The 6,000-nt window shown below is 41.3% G+C and overlaps 1 non-coding gene across 1 annotated transcript; it reads right to left on the minus strand.

The window, feature by feature from the left end:
* Positions 1–2,591: 2,591 nt before the first annotated feature.
* LOC132647685 (small nucleolar RNA SNORD109A) lies at positions 2,592–2,656 on the minus strand. Its single transcript, XR_009586031.1, has one exon. It is a non-coding gene; the product is annotated as a small nucleolar RNA SNORD109A (small nucleolar RNA).
* Positions 2,657–6,000: the final 3,344 nt, after the last annotated feature.

A 6,000-nucleotide genomic window follows, 5' to 3' on the forward strand; every position in this document is an offset into this window, starting at 1 on the left:
GGCAATTCACCTGAATTTTAGAGGGCAAGATTGCAAGTTTCCATGCTACTTACAAGGACGTGAAAACGCATGGGTTGCTCTCTTAGTATCCACGCCAGAGGATCAAGGATAGATGAAATTTGTGAGGGTTATTGTTCTGTGATCTAGGGGTCTAGACTCCTAACACCCTATCATCTTCCTTTGGGTTCCACACCTGTCAGGGAAGAAAGAAGTGTTTAATTCTTTGAGATTGAATGTCCATAAGGGAAGGAGCTGGGAGAAGGCTTTTCTTAGTACTTCTGGATATATTATTTAGAATTGGAAGCTTCAAGGGTAGCTACAAAAGAAAGTCACATAGACCAATAACTTCACCAAACTAATGGTTTTCCAAATGCACATCAACATACTAATGGTATTAGGTAGTATCCTTGTCACTTGCTTGGGTTGGGACTACCTAGCTAAGTCCCCTACAATGCCAGGGCCATAACAAGTGTTCCACCAGCAAGAGGCAAGATGAAGCCTAGGTTGTTTAGCCATAAGAGGGACGTCAAATGATTCTCATCTCTAGAGGTACACAGTAAGTAAATATTTAGTCAGCCGAGACTGCAGCCTGCCTACAAACAAAAGACACCATGGGAAGCAGCGTCACTGCTTACCTGTCCTGCCAGAAGGGAAGCACCTCTCCAAGTTTTAGCCTGCAACATAATAAGTATGAAGGTTATCAGAAAAGGAAATGCGTCTAGGCAACCTTGACTTTGTAAAGTGTCCCGACCTTCAAGTCTGCCAGCCGTTCAGTATTTCCCAGAACCAACTATTGAATTCATTTCCTCCCTTCCAATCCCCTCAGATTTTAGCCACTGGGGCAAAAATTTCTCTTCTTCTGATGGCTTCCTCAAAAGCTGTCTGTGAGAGCATCTTTGTCAGTGCCAGCAGACACAGTGTGGACGCCTCTCAGTGGGCAGCAAGGAAGTTCAACAAAGCAAAGAAGAGGCACTGCCTATAGCATTGCAGTATGGTCATTCTTAACTCCTCCTCGTTTCTCAATGTCAAAACGAACAAGTAGCACAGAGGTGAAAGTCAGTAAGCCCTATGGTATCTTTGAGATTTCAGGGTGTCATTGAAATTTATCCTCTGTGCATGGAATTCTTTCCTTGTTTATCCAACAGAGTATTCCATAATTGACTTTAGATTTCTTCCATGCCATGCAACCTCATCTTGGAAGAGAGGGGAATCCAAAGGTGCCTTTTTGTCTACATGTATGTTACCATGTCTCGATTCATGGAACTCAAGTCTTCCACTTGGAAGAGCGTTGGAATCATCTACCATGCTTCAGGTTAAATCTGATGAAAAGAAGATGTTTTGTACACACTAACTGACTAGCCTGTGGGCAAATACTCATGGGTTTCTTTTTAATAGAGTATGTTGTACTACACATCTGAGATTACATGATGTCCTTGATTGGATATTCAAGTTTCAACCATGGTTGTAGAAATTGTGTATCCAGCAAGAGTTACCAAGAGTCCTATCCTCCTGCTTCCAAAAAGTCTCTTAGTCGTAAGATATATATATATCTGTGTGTGTGTGTGTGTCAGTTCTGAATTAATTATGTTCATCATGAGGATATTAAGAAGATTCAGTGTGTGGTTCGTTCTTGTTTCATTGGAGAGTTAGCGTGTCTGCTCCATTATCAGGACTGTGGGTCTACCAGCTAGCAACATGTTCTTTAGAAATATCTTTCCTTGTTTTTTAAAGGAATAGTTGTTTTCATAGATCTTGGGTAACACGCAAATTTTGTTAGAAGAGATGATGTGCATCTGTGTGAGAGCTGCAATAAGAGGAAGAATGTACGCAGGTGGAAAACAGAAACAACAACAAGAAATAACAGAAAGCAAAGCCCAATTGTCATTTCCATGATGGATCAACTGAGATGGTTTCCATGCGAGAGAGAGAGATAGGTAAACACAACATGCTCTGGAAGATTTTGGCAGCTAAGACATAATTGAAGAACACCAATAAAACTAGGGAATGTCTCAAACAGGTGCCCTGGCTTATCACCTAGCCATTATTATCTAGAATTTACCCAGCCTCCAACAGGAAAGACCATTTCAATTTTCCCTCTATATAAATTGAATGATCCTGGAATTATTTGTTATACGTCAGACTTTACACAACTTTGGGTAAAGGGCGAGGGCAGTCATTGTCCTCCAATATTCTTGGGACTACTGGCATGAGCCATAAAATCCGCTCCTGACACTTTACCACATATGTGCAAGGGTACATCGACCGACACTAGGAATGAGCACCACGTTCGAATTCATCAGTTCTTAGATATTTTTTGAGTATATCATTTGCACCTACAGTCATCTCTACCTGATATATGTGCCTACTCCTATAGTAAAGGCTGTCTCCCTATCACTTGGAATCATTTCAATCTCTTTGAAAACAGAAAGCAATGAAGAATGCATCAAACCAAGTATGGGTACTGTTATGAGGCCTTTTTCGAAAAATCTCAGAATCTTTTGCCAAACTGCACAGTTCTCATCCTCTCTGAAGAGGGAAGAGTGCCAGGCAGGCTCTGAAATCCTCATGGGTCTCACAAGGTCCTCATATCTGGATCTCAGATTACATCTGCTCAAGTCAGTCAACGTCCTCAGATACCTGTTGTCATCATAGATCCAGAAAGGCCTTCGCTCAACACATGAGTTTTCACCTACCAAGTGAAACCCCAGAGAGCTAGACTCCTGGGCCTTGACACGGAAGTTCAAAACTGTGCAGGAGGCATGTAGCTCATTCTGTCAAAGGTGGTGGGGATAGACAGTGACAGGATTGAAGAGCCTTTCCCTCTGACACCATATGAGAAAAATAGAGGTCAAAACATTGCATTTGGTGGGTGTCACTGGCCCCAAATCGGGTAGCTGTGAATGTTCCCTGAACTTATGTACTCATTTTTACAACAGAGATTTTGGTAAGAATAGAGAAAACATTCAAGTAAGCAAAATGACTTTGTTCCTATCTAGATAAGATTTTTTCAACATCCTAATTTGCGGTTTTGATTCTATGCTCTTCTTCTTAACCCTACTTTAAGATTCCTCCTCCTGTTCCTTTCTTCCATGTATGTTCCTCTCCATCTTACAGTGCCCAGTATTGAGCCTTCCAGTTGTCCTGCAATTGTCAATGCTCTGGAGGATTTTGTGATGTATGTCACATGACCACCAGCTCGTTCCATATTTCCTTGGACAACAAATTGGAACACACAAGCCAAGCTACATTTTGGTCCATATACATTTCCAGGTATCCCACAGGACATTGACAGGGACAGGAGTTGGGTTCTGTGTTCCTGATTCCTGAACCTTCTCTTCTTATCACCTCTCATGTCATGTTTCTTCAAATGAACTCAAATCCGCCCAGTTTCAAAGATGAAGGAAGGCATTGCATTTAATACCAAAAATATTCTTCGTTTTGTTTTGTTTTGTTTTGATTTTTCCGACAATGGACAACTAGATTTCTGGCTCAACATAATCCATAATCATTTATAAAAAGGATAATTATGGTTCACTGTCAGCTCTTTTGGGGCTGCGAAAACTTTATGGCAATTCACCTGAATTTTAGAGGGCAAGATTGCAAGATTCCATGCTACTTACAAGGACGTGAAAACGCATGGGTTGCTCTCTTAGTATCCACGCCAGAGGATCAAGGATAGATGAAATTTGTGAGGGTTATTGTTCTGTGCTCTAGGGGTCTAGACTCCTAACACCCTATCATCTTCCTTTGGGTTCCACACCTGTCAGGGCAGAAAGAAGAGTTTAATTCTTTGAGCTTGAATGTCCATAAGGGAAGGAGCTGGGAGAAGGCTTTTCTTAGTACTTCTGGATATATTATTTAGAATTGGAAGCTTCAAGGGTAGCTACAAAAGAAAGTCACATAGACCAATAACTTCACCAAACTAATGGTTTTCCAAATGCACATCAACATACTAATGGTATTAGGTAGTATCCTTGTCACTTGCTTGGGTTGGGACTACCTAGCTAAGTCCCCTACAATGCCAGGGCCATAACAAGTGTTCCACCAGCAAGAGGCAAGATGAAGCCTAGGTTGTTTAGCCATAAGAGGGACGTCAAATGATTCTCATCTCTAGAGGTACACAGTAAGTAAATATTTAGTCAGCCGAGACTGCAGCCTGCCTACAAACAAAAGACACCATGGGAAGCAGCGTCACTGCTTACCTGTCCTGCCAGAAGGGAAGCACCTCTCCAAGTTTTAGCCTGCAACATAATAAGTATGAAGGTTATCAGAAAAGGAAATGCGTCTAGGCAACCTTGACTTTCTAAAGTGTCCCGACCTTCAAGTCTGCCAGCCGTTCAGTATTTCCCAGAACCAACTATTGAATTCATTTCCTCCCTTCCAATCCCCTCAGATTTTAGCCACTGGGGCAAAAATTTCTCTTCTTCTGATGGCTTCCTCAAAAGCTGTCTGTGAGAGCATCTTTGCCAGTGCCAGCAGACACAGTGTGGACGCCTCTCAGTGGGCAGCAAGGAAGTTCAACAAAGCAAAGAAGAGGCACTGCCTATAGCATTGCAGTATGGTCATTCTTAACTCCTCCTCGTTTCTCAATGTCAAAACGAACAAGTAGCACAGAGGTGAAAGTCAGTAAGCCCTATGGTATCTTTGAGATTTCAGGGTGTCATTGAAATTTATCCTCTGTGCATGGAATTCTTTCCTTGTTTATCCAACAGAGTATTCCATAATTGACTTTAGATTTCTTCCATGCCATGCAACCTCATCTTGGAAGAGAGGGGAATCCAAAGGTGCCTTTTTGTCTACATGTATGTTACCATGTCTCGATTCATGGAACTCAAGTCTTCCACTTGGAAGAGCGTTGGAATCATCTACCATGCTTCAGGTTAAATCTGATGAAAAGAAGATGTTTTGTACGCACTAACTGACTAGCCTGTGGGCAAATACTCATGGGTTTCTTTTTAATAGAGTATGTTGTACTACACATCTGAGATTACATGATGTCCTTGATTGGATATTCAAGTTTCAACCATGGTTGTAGAAATTGTGTATCCAGCAAGAGTTACCAAGAGTCCTATCCTCCTGCTTCCAAAAAGTCTGTTAGTCGTAAGATATATATATATCTGTGTGTGTGTGTGTGTGTCAGTTCTGAATTAATTATGTTCATCATGAGGATATTAAGAAGATTCAGTGTGTGGTTCGTTCTTGTTTCATTGGAGAGTTAGCGTGTCTGCTCCATTATCAGGACTGTGGGTCTACCAGCTAGCAACATGTTCTTTAGAAATATCTTTCCTTGTTTTTTAAAGGAATAGTTGTTTTCATAGATCTTGGGTAACACGCAAATTTTGTTAGAAGAGATGATGTGCATCTGTGTGAGAGCTGCAATAAGAGGAAGAATGTACGCAGGTGGAAAACAGAAACAACAACAAGAAATAACAGAAAGCAAAGCCCAATTGTCATTTCCATGATGGATCAACTGAGATGGTTTCCATGCGAGAGAGAGAGATAGGTAAACACAACATGCTCTGGAAGATTTTGGCAGCTAAGACATAATTGAAGAACACCAATAAAACTAGGGAATGTCTCAAACAGGTGCCCTGGCTTATCACCTAGCCATTATTATCTAGAATTTACCCAGCCTCCAACAGGAAAGACCATTTCAATTTTCCCTCTATATAAATTGAATGATCCTGGAATTATTTGTTATACGTCAGCCTTTACACAACTTTGGGTAAAGGGCGAGGGCAGTCATTGTCCTCCAATATTCTTGGGACTACTGGCATGAGCCATAAAATCCGCTCCTGACACTTTACCACATATGTGCAAGGGTACATCGACCGACACTAGGAATGAGCACCACGTTCGAATTCATCAGTTCTTAGATATTTTTTGAGTATATCATTTGCACCTACAGTCATCTCTACCTGATATATGTGCCTACTCCTATAGTAAAGGCTGTCTCCCTATCACTTGGAATCATTTCAATCTCTTTGAAAATAGAAAGCA

This window comes from Meriones unguiculatus, chromosome 14, assembly GCF_030254825.1.
Source record: "Meriones unguiculatus strain TT.TT164.6M chromosome 14, Bangor_MerUng_6.1, whole genome shotgun sequence".
Taxonomy (NCBI): domain Eukaryota; kingdom Metazoa; phylum Chordata; class Mammalia; order Rodentia; family Muridae; genus Meriones; species Meriones unguiculatus.